The sequence below is a fragment of the Myodes glareolus genome, chromosome 16 (assembly GCF_982192425.1).
Source record: "Myodes glareolus chromosome 16, mMyoGla1.1, whole genome shotgun sequence".
NCBI lineage: Eukaryota > Metazoa > Chordata > Mammalia > Rodentia > Cricetidae > Myodes > Myodes glareolus.
In genome coordinates, this window is record NC_142041.1 from 32,496,913 (window position 1) to 32,508,155 (window position 11,243).

Consider the following 11,243-nt stretch of genomic DNA (forward strand, 5'->3'; position numbering starts at 1 on the left):
AACCTCCATTTTATGCTAGGCATCCATCTCGGTACCCTCTAGCCATTTGTCTCTGACTCTTGTCTGCAGTGCGAATTCTAATTGGTTTTAATAATAAAAAACCCAGAGTCAGATATTAGGGGGTGAAAGATCAGAGAAGCAGAGCAGCCAGTCACTAGTTCTCGCCGCTATGAAATCCTCAGACCACATGGGGTATCCTGTCTCTGCAAGTCCTCAGACTGAATGCTGTCTCTATGAAACCTCAGAGTGAATCCTGAGCTCCTGGCTCCTCCCACCTTATATTCCTCTCTCCACCCTTCCCATCTCCACCTCCCTCCTGCTGCGAGTGTTTCTCTTTTAGTCTGATTTAATCTCACGTAGCCCTGGGGTGGCCTTGAACTCACAGAACTTCGCCTGCCTCTGTCTCCCAAATGCTGGGATTAAAGGGGTATGCTACCACAGCCTGGCCTCTAAGACTAACTACCTAATCTTGGCAGAGCGAACCAATTCTTGGCTTGTTTGTGCAGATATTCAAGGTCTTCTTGTGAATTTCTTCTTTAAAAACCCTTCCCTTGCTGGGTGTGGGCTGGTGACACACCTTCAGTCCCAGCACTCAGGAGGGAGGCAGAGGCAGGCAAATCTCTTAGTTCAAGTTCAGCCTGGTCTACAGAGTAAGTTCCAGGACATCCAGGGCTACACAGAGAAACCTTGTCTTGAAAAGCCAAAATGAATAAAAATAAATAAATAAAACAAAATCCTTCCCTCACCCCCCTTTTCATGACAATCTCAAGTTTGTCTCAGAGATTGTTGTCTTGCTAGCGGTAATCAATAAATCATTTAGTTATACTCGGATTGAGTCTATGGTCTTTTCCTAAGGACCAGGAAGTTCATAACAGCAATATAATTATTAATATTATAAATATTTATCCTCACACTTACAGATGAGTATGGTTCTCATCCCTCACCAGAGAAATGTCTTTCTGTAATAGATGAGACCATCACAGAAAACCACAACTGAGGAAAATACAGAGAACAAGTAGCCGTGTGGTGCCCAGCCCCAACTAGTCCGTCTACAACACAGCTCTTGGGGATCACAGAAGCAGAGGGGCAGAAAGAGTGTAAGAGATGGCAGACAGGAAGTTTGGTGTGAGATTGCGTCTCCTAGGAAAGTCAGAAAGGCTACACCGTGAAGAGTCCTCATCACAGCTGAAGGAGGATGACACAAAGAGACATGCCAAACCAGAAGGGGAAACTTCACGGAAGCCTCAGCTCCAGACAGAGTACAGGCGCCTAAGGACCGACCAGAGAGGGAGAAATAAGCCTTTCCCAGGGAAGAGTACCAGACTGGTTATCCAATACCAAGCCGTCAGCCCTGAAGTCTTAAACACACAAATAACATTATACAGACTGCAGGTTGTATTTATGTATCTAGGAACATGAACACACACACACCACCACCACCACCACCACCAATAACAATTAAAGAAATAGAGGCTATGAATTTGAGGGAGAGCAAGGAAGGGGGGTTCATAGGGAGGATTGGAGAGATGAGAGGGAAGGGAAAATGTTATATTTTATTTTCAAATACTATATATATATATATATATATATATATATATATCTGTTGCATAGCTAGATATCACAGATCATGTCTATAATCACAGCACTCTAGAGGCAGAGGCAGGAAGATCACTACAACTTTGAGAACAGCTTAGTCTACATAGGGAGCTCCGGGCCAGCAACCAGGGAAGCATAGGGAGACCCTGTCTTAAAACAACAGTGAGATAAACCCAAAGGATATGTGAGTATTCTGCATGATCGGATAGTTAGGGGGCAAGGGCTAATGAGTTAAGAATTGCCCTTTTTATCGTCACCGTATTTCTGTGTCCCTGTGGGCTGGTGTCTTTAATTCTTTGTGGTTCAGTGTCTTCCTGGTGAAGGACCCCAACTCGTTTTAACCACAATTATACCGTTTAGCTTAATTCAGGGCCTCCGGAATGCTGAACAAATAACAAGCTCAGGGCCTCTGGAATGCTAAAGCAAAGACACCTGAGATTAGAGCAAGGACAGCCTTATCTGGCTGCAAGACAGGGATTTATGGACTGGCCATAGGAACAAAGAAAGAGAGGATTGCGAGGCCTGAGTCACGTATAAAGCGGGGCTCTCACGAGTCAGGGGCTGTGCAATCAGACATCTAGTCGCCAGCCAGGAAAGGGGGGGCAGGATAAGAGAAACAGTAAACCGCTGAGTAGTCCCCTCATTGTTATTTAGGTTAAAAATTTACCACCCTGCATCTTGCTTCTGTAAACCTCGCTTTTTGCTCTCCTATAAGAACCCCTCACCCCCAACCTGCAGGCGCGCAAGTCCTCCGAACGACTTGTCGCCCCAGGTACCTGCGTATCATCCAATAAACCTCTTGCTGTTGCATCCGGCTGCGTGTTTTCGACTGATCTTTGGGTACGGGGTCTCTCCCGAAGGAAGACGCCCACGGGAGTCTTTCATTTGGTGCATTGGCCGGGAAGTTGAGGCCCCTATCCCAGAGACCGCCGAACCACTGCCGGGAGGTGAGGTAAGCTGGTCAGAATTCCATGTTCTATGTTCTATGTCCTGTACTTGTCTTACGTCTTTGGCGTCTGATTGTTGCGCTGCGAATTTGAATTTGTACGTTTCAGCTGGGTCGATTTGTATTTGGCGGGCCTCGGAAAGGAACTGACGAGTTCGTACTTTCCCCCCTGCACCCCGGAAGACGTTCCGAAGGAGTTTGGGAGCCCGATTTTTCGGGCTCATTTGTCTGAACCCACGACCAAAGTCGGACTTTTGTCCGAGGGTACAGGGCTCGTTTGTCTGAACCCACGACCAGAGTCGGACTTCTGTCTGAGGGTACGGGGTTCGTTTGGGAGAGGGGGTGTCCGGAGCCCCTTTGTAACCTCCGTTTGCGCAGCGTGCTTGATTGTCGGTCTGTTTGTCCTATTGTGCATCTTTGAGGTTTGTCTGTTTGTTTACTGAAACACCAGCAGGGGGCAGTCTCTGACTACCCCTTTTAAGCCTTACTACAGATCGGCACCTGGGAGAGTTTGGCCTATGATCCACCCCCAGCGCGGCGGCGTGCGCGGGGGCTAGGGAAGTGGGCCCCCGGGGCCCGGTTACCGGCCTTTCGCCGGCCACTAGTGCCGCTGCCCACCGTGGACCCGGCTCCCGGGCGCCCAGGCCTGGGCGAGCGGCCGGGAACCGCAAGGGCCGGCAGCCTGCCTGGCCTCCCGCCGCGCTCGCCGCGGAGAGCGAGGTTTGCCGGCGAGCCCAGGGCAAGCAGCAGAGTCCCTGCCCACGACCGCCCGCCCTCGGCTTGCGAGCCGTCACGGGCGGGACTCCAGTGGGGGGGGGCTGGGCCAGGAGAGCTCCGCCGCGCGCTGCGCATTGTTTTGCGGGACCGAGGACTCTAGCCTCGCAGGGCCCCGCGGGCTACGGTCGTGGCCTGGCACTCCTCTGCGGCCCCGCGCGCTTGCACGCCCACCGCCGCCTTCCAGTGTCTTTCTCCCCGCGCGGCCCCAAAGGCGCGCTCCCCTCCCCCTCGCCGTCTGCGGGCCGTGGGCCCCGATGAATAACTCCTGCAACAACCGGGTGATGATGGAGGGGGGTCGGCGCCCACGTAGTGCGTGGCCCAGACTGGAAATGGGGCTGGTCACACCCATGAAGCAGCAGCTTGAAGTCTTTGGTTTGTTTGGTGCCTTTGTCTTAAATGTCTGTGTATTGTTGTGCCTTTCTTTGACTTTGATATTGTGATCACTTACAAGACTTTAGAGATATGGCCATAAGCATAGGGGTATATTTCAAAAAAAAAAAAAGGGTCAGCCTCAGCCCCAAGCACGTGGATGGCTGGGCTGGATAATTGCTATGACCTAAAGAGGTTAACAATCTTTTTTCCTCAGTGCCCTGGGAGCTGTGCGCCTCAAACCTTTGGTCAAAGCTGGCCAAGGCTTAACTCCACCTATGAAGAGCTCTCTCAGATCCTATGGGTTATAAATATTATAAATATCTGTCATCATTTATAGAGGCTGGTTACAAATTATTGTCGGTTAATGTTAAAAAAAATTGCTGGTCTCAAATGTTTCGTACTGGTATGTACTGTTCTTGTTCAAAAAATTATCATTGGTTAATGTTTCATTTTTTTTTTAAAAAAAGAGCCTATTGTTGATCTCAAATGTTTCACACTGGTATAGGATTTTATATGCTGTTCTTGTTTAAAATATAGCCATATATCCCCACTGAGAAAAACCACAAGAAAGACTTTGGTAAGAGTTTTTATGTTGTCTAAAAAGCAAGAGAAATTTTTGCTGTGTTGTCTAAAAAGCAAGGGAGATTTTGGTTAAAAAAATATATAAACAGATGGGCCTTATCTAGGTCCCCATGTATGTTTTTAAGGTCAAACTTAAAGCAGGTAGGGAGCAGCTGACAGTCCATCACTGCAGGGCTCTGCCATCTATGTTTCTTGAGCATTTAAAGGAGGCAGAGAAAATGTTTCATAAATGAGACACGGAGAAAGAGAAGCATGAGAGAGAGAAAGAGAGAGAGAGAGATGGAGGCAGAAGAAAGAGGACTGGAGGGATCATAGACAAAAGGGAAATTTGATAAAATTTTGGCCACAGTGATAGGAGAAAAAGGAAAGATAGAACCTAGACAGATAGGGAACCTGGGCAACAGAAGACCAAAGATGAACATGGACAGGCACCCCTTGGACAAAGGACGATGTGCTTATTGCAAAGAAAAAGAACATTGGGCAAGAAAATGCCCAAAGAAGAAAGGAAGGGACTCTAAGGTACTGGCCCTAGCAGAAGATAATTAGAGGGGAGAAAATAAAAGACTATAATAATTGGAGCAACTGGACAGAAACAATATCTATGGACCACCTCACGAACTGTAGATTTGGGGAGAGGACAAGTGACTCATTCCTTTCTGGTTATCCCCGAGCGTCCTATCTTTGTTAGAAAGAGACTTGCTAACGAAGCTGAAGGCCCAGATCGGGTTTACTCAAACCAGGCTGGAGGTGATTAAAGCCTTTTGTTGACTGAACCAGTGACCTTCGCTCCCCCTGGTGTCCCCCATCCCGCTACCCTACTGCCTGAGGCTGATGACACCTCGTCTACTCATCAATGCGCTGAGAAGCTGGCACCAGAAATGATCTGAAGGATCAGCCTTGGCCTGAAAGTCCGAGCTGGTGTACGGATGGCAGCTGTTTCGTGATCGAAGGTAAGCGGAAGGCGGGGACAGCAGTGGTGGATGGGAAGCAAATGGCCTGGGCATAGCCTCCCTGAAGGACGTTGGCACAAAAAGCCGGACTTGCGGCTTTGATACCAGCTCTATGAGTGGCAGAGGAAAAAGTCTCAGCCAGTATCTACACTGACAACAGGTATGCTTTTGCTACTGCCCATATTCATGGAGCAATATACAGACGAAGAGGACTGTTAACATCTGCAGGAAAAGACATATACTTGTCTAAGACACCAAAAAAACTTGAGATGCTATGGCTGAAGGAAATCAGATGGCAGACTCTCTGTCTTGGCAGAAGAAGTAGTCAAAAACTGCAAGGCCTGTGCTATGATTAATGCAGGACACTCCATATATGCTCCTGGGAAGAGGCTCAGGGGCGATTGGCCTGGAGCCTACTGGGAAGTATATTTTACAGAAATTAAGCCAGCCAGATATGGCAACAAGTACTTATTAGTTTTTATAGATACCTTTTCAGGCTGGGTAGAAGCTTTTCCTACCAGGACTGAGACAGCCAATGCGGTGACTATGAAGATCAAAGAAGAAATCTTCCCAAGGTTTGGGATACCCAAGGTAATTGGGTCTGATACTGGACCTGCCTTTGTTGCCCAGGTAAGTCAGGGACTGGCCGCCCAACTGGGGATCAATTGGAAATTACATTGTGCTTACCGACCCCAGAGTCAGGACAGGTAGAAAGGATAAATAAAATTCTAAAGAGACCTGCAGAAATGACTGGACAGCCCTCCTTCCCTTTTGCCCTGTTCCAGGTTTGGAATGCCCCAGGGCGATTTAAACTCATCCCTTATAAGATCCTATATGGAGAACCACCACTGCTCACTGAATCGGATAAAATGTATAATCCTGATGTTATTCTTTCTAGACCTTTATTTTCCCCGTCTAAAGGCCCTTGAAATGGAGAGACACCAGATCTGAAAACAACTGAAAGAAGTATGCATCTCTGCCTGGGTCCACGCCTCCCACATGAAGCGAGCTCCTGAACTACCCGAACTACAGTATCCGAGGCTTTTGACAACGCTACCAGTCAAAAGGCTTGGGTTTAGAGGACTGGTCTCTTACTGAGGTTATGTAATGAGACTCTAAAGAACCCTAAGACTCCTGACACCTAGTACTTGGTTCCTGGTTTAGGTAGATGATGGGTTTGTAGTACAGGCTTGATGCCTTGCATGTCAATGTTAATTTTTGATGATACCAAAGATTACTGTATGCTTGCACAACTGGTATGGCACCCATCTCGCTTTCGACGAGAACCTATTTCTCTGACACTAGCAGTAATCCTGGGCCTTAGAGAAGCTGCCGATGTTGGGGCAGGTACTGCTGCCCTAATACAGGCCCCTCAGTACTTCAATGTATTAAGATTTGAGGGCTTTAGAACAATCTGTTTCCAAACTCGAAGAGTCATTGACTTCCCTCTCAGAAATGGTCTTACAAAATAGAAGGGGATTAGATTTGTTATTCTTAAAGGATGGAGGATTATGCGAATAGATCTCCCTGGATGACTACTTTGATATCCTCCCTTATGGGACCACTCCTAATTTTGCTTCTGCTACTGATATTACCTTTATTAGAAAAAGAACAAGTGCTGTTCAGATTTGGATGTTACACCTTCAATACAGTGCTTTAAGGTCAAGAAGATATTGAAATCTAGTTCTATGATTAGAACTAGGCACTAAAAAAAATGGGGGAATGAAGGACCCCAACTCGTTTTAACCACAATTATACCGTTTAGCTTAATTCAGGGCCTCCGGAATGCTGAACAAATAACAAGCTCAGGGCCTCCGGAATGCTAAAGCAAAGACACCTGAGATTAGAGCAAGGACAGCCTTATCTGGCTGCAAGACAGGGATTTATGGACTGGCCATAGGAACAAAGAAAGAGAGGATTGCGAGGCCTGAGTCACGTATAAAGCGGGGCTCTCACGAGTCAGGGGCTGTGCAATCAGACATCTAGTCGCCAGCCAGGAAAGGGGGGGCAGGATAAGAGAAACAGTAAACCGCTGAGTAGTCCCCTCATTGTTATTTAGGTTAAAAATTTACCACCCTGCATCTTGCTTCTGTAAACCTCGCTTTTTGCTCTCCTATAAGAACCCCTCACCCCCAACCTGCAGGCGCGCAAGTCCTCCGAACGACTTGTCGCCCCAGGTACCTGCGTATCATCCAATAAACCTCTTGCTGTTGCATCCGGCTGCGTGTTTTCGACTGATCTTTGGGTACGGGGTCTCTCCCGAAGGAAGACGCCCACGGGAGTCTTTCACTGGATCATGTGACCAGCAGTATTCTCCCTTGTGTTTCTAGATTCTTCAATCCTTGTTTGTAGTCCACTGCCCAGAACTGGTCGTTGTTGGAGACACCATACACACACCTTCCAGAGCTGCTTTAAAGTCTGTGAATCTTTGCCACCAGTTCTTACTCAATCCCGTTATGTAGAAGACTTTTTGCTTTTAACTAAAATCTTTCACAGATAGTAATCAAAGTTCAAAACATTTAGAAGCATTTGTTTAAATGGGAGGGTATGTAGATCCTGAAATGTTAAAATCATGAATACAATTTTCATTTTCAAAATTTCTTTGAGATGCAATAGGGCAGATGGAAATGTACTTCCTATGACTGAATGGGTAGCTCAGTACTATTTAATAAAAGCATGTTTTATATAAGAATAATACTTAGAATTTGCTTTTGTAATCATAGTAATGTGTAGAAAGTAAAAAGGCCTTGTGCACACAGTCAGGCATCGGAGAAGTCAGGGAAGTTAAACACACAGACCTCTTCAACTGAATGAGGCACGCAGCCACTCTTCCTGGAATGCCAGGGATGGTGGGTGTAGTTTTACAACCTGGGGGTCCTTCACTGTCTGATGAGGCAGGCTCTGCCGGTCTCTCCCAGAATGTACTTATTTCAGGCTCTTTCCCCCTAAATCCTGAGCATTGCTTTTTGGTCATAAAAGCCATCCTTATGAGTGAGGCCACTGTGCTTTACAGCAGCCTAAGTGGCTTCTGTGATATTTTAGGGCCAGGCCAATCCTGACACCTAAGGCGTTAAGGTTTATCTCAGTCAATCTTCCTAAACCCTTATCTCCAGCCTTGTTTCTAAGTCAACAAGAGCCCTTCTTAGGGTGAAGTCACAGATACTTTGCAAAGAGCTTCAGTGTAAACAGTCTTAAGCTTTGTGTGCTCCTGGGGCTGAGTTCATTGTTATCTGAATAGTTTTCTCCAAAACTGTTCTGTGCTTAAATATGGTCAAAGTAAAATGGTCTGGGTCAGACTCTAGTAGTCCTGGTCTAGCAGCAGTTAGAATAAAATCGGGCTGGGCCGAGTTTCCCTCTTTCCTCTCCCAGGTCCTTATCCCTGCCGGCTGAGAGCCTGCTGGGGAATCACCACAGCAATGTGTTTCTAAGACAGAAATAAGACCTTTTTTCTTTCAAAATTGTGTCTTGCTATGTAGCCCAGGCTGGCCTCGAACTCATGATCCTCCTGCATCAGCCTTTCTATTGCCGGGACAAATGTGCTACAGTCCTTAACAGGATAACATACCTTTCCATGCCTGTCATCTAACTTTCATCTAATTCTATTTTATTATACTATATATATCATATTATATATAATATGATAATATTATATATTAATTTTACCTAATTAGGTAATCTAACATTAACTAATGTTCAGTACTTTTGTCAAATCTTTTTCCGTCTATATTCCCATAGCATTTCTACTCAAACAATTTAAGGCAAGTTCTACATATCAGTTATAACATGAAACATTTCAGTGTCTATCAGAAAATATACAATTTTTTTTGAAATGAGGTCTTCCTATATAGCCTTGCATGGCCTGAAACTCACTATGTAGCCCAGGCTGGCCTTGCACACATAGACATCTGTCTGCCTGTGCCTCCCAAGTACTGGGATTAAAAGCATTTACCACTGTGCCTGGCTGGGAAACACAAAAACTTAAAGTGACTAAGCTGCTGTGATTAAACCTGGGTGCTCTCATGTAGCCCAGGGTGGCCTTGGATTTGCTATGGAGCTGAGGATATCCTTGACTATCTGATTTTCCAATTTCCATCTTCCAAATACTAGGATTATAGGTGTATGGCACCATGCTTGACTTAGAATAATTTTTTAATATTAAATGTCTAATGTATCTAAAACCTTATTTGGCTTATTTATTCTTTCATAATTCATATATATACACATTTAATATACTTTGATCATATTCCAACCTCCCCAATTATCCTCTCTTATTTCTGTCCCTCTTCCATCAAACCCTTTCTTTCTACCAATGTGTCCTCCTCCAACTCTCATGCTTTGGTGTGTGTGTAGCATTTCATTAGGGTTATCTGTATGAGCATGGGTGGCCGAGGTTTTCCTTGGGCAAGGGCAAGTTACTAATGGCTATACCCCCGAGGCATCAGCTCTTCCCCTGTTATAACCATTAACTGCCTATGGCTCCTCAGGGCGGGGGAGGGCCCTCATGAACCGCTCCCTCATCCAGGATGGCATGTAGGTGCTGTGAGCTCATGGCATGCCCGGCCGTGAGACAGTGTTTCACATCACTGCTTCCAAAGCTGGCTTTAACTTTCTTTTTGCTTTCTCTTCTGAGTGTCCTCTGAGTCTTGGAGGTTATAAAGATGCCCCACTGAGTCCCTAACAGCCACTTAGTTCCAACATTTTGGCCAGTTGTAAGCCTCTGCATCAACGGTTGCACACGGCAAACAGGAGCTTCTCGGAAGAAGGCTTGAGAGCGGTACTAATATATGGATATAAACATAAATATTTAGAAGGCGGTTTGAAATCCTCGTCCATTTAGCAAAACAATAGTAGCTTCCCTCACAGGGCTATGACCTCCGCAGTCTAGGGCTTTTAACCCGTTGTGTAGTATGAATTCCTCCAGTGGAGCTGGCCAGAATTCAGTCAGAAAGTGTTTGTCTACCACCACAACGGTTGCAGTAGTGGGCACATCTCGCCTGCGATCTGAGGTGTCAGTTCACGGTTTACAGCCAACTTTTCTCCCTCAGTAGCCTGCATAGCACTTCCCAGCCTCCTGAAAGCTAGTCAGTGAGAAGGAAGCTTCCGGCTCAGTTTCAGTTTGAGTCCGTTCCGTGTCTTCAGTAACCGGGTTCTATCATCTAGTTCTGGCTAGCACCTAGGAGCAATGTTCATACCCTGTATTGTTTTGTGGAACTTCTGAGTTTTCTTTGACCAGCGACTCGAAAGGAGATGCACACACCCAACACTGGGATTTCGCTTAATAACCTATGGCTTCTGGGAGCTGTTATCCACCCATGCAAGGCCCCTCCCTTAGAACTCCTTTTTCTGAAAAAGTATGTCTTAAAATTATCTCGCAAAATAGGCTTCCATATGGCTCTTACATTCTTCCTTTCTGTTAATCCTCCACCCGGCCCCTGTAAATACCTATTAATACATAGGTTCTGCTCAATTGATCTCGTTTTTCTCCTTAATCTTGTTTTAATTAAACTAGGTCATTTGACTACAGTCTTGGTTTTACTAATTACATCCCTGTGGTTTGGGCATGTCCCTCTACTTTTTCCTTCCCCTAAATGGTAGTTAGGTCCAAAGACTTAAAGACATTTAAGTTAGATTCTTTTTTAGCAATAATGCCTTATAAGTGGCATTAAATACTTTCTTCAGAATAAGCAAAATACCAGCTATATATTATTAATTAATATATTATATTACATTAATGATGTTTGATTATTAATGGCTATATCCATATATTTGTTATAATGTTAAAGTATGATGTTGAAGGTTTTTAATCTTTTTTCTTCTCTTTAGCTCAGTAGCTAATTTTATGTCAACTTGACACAAGCGAGAGTCGTCGGAAAGGAGGAAACCTCAACAGAGAAAACGCCTCCATAAGATCCAGATGTAGGGCATTTTCCGAATCAGTGATTGATGTGGGAGGACCCAGACTATTGTGGGTGGTACTATCCCTGAGCTGGTGGTCCTGGGTTCTATAAGAAAGCAGGCAG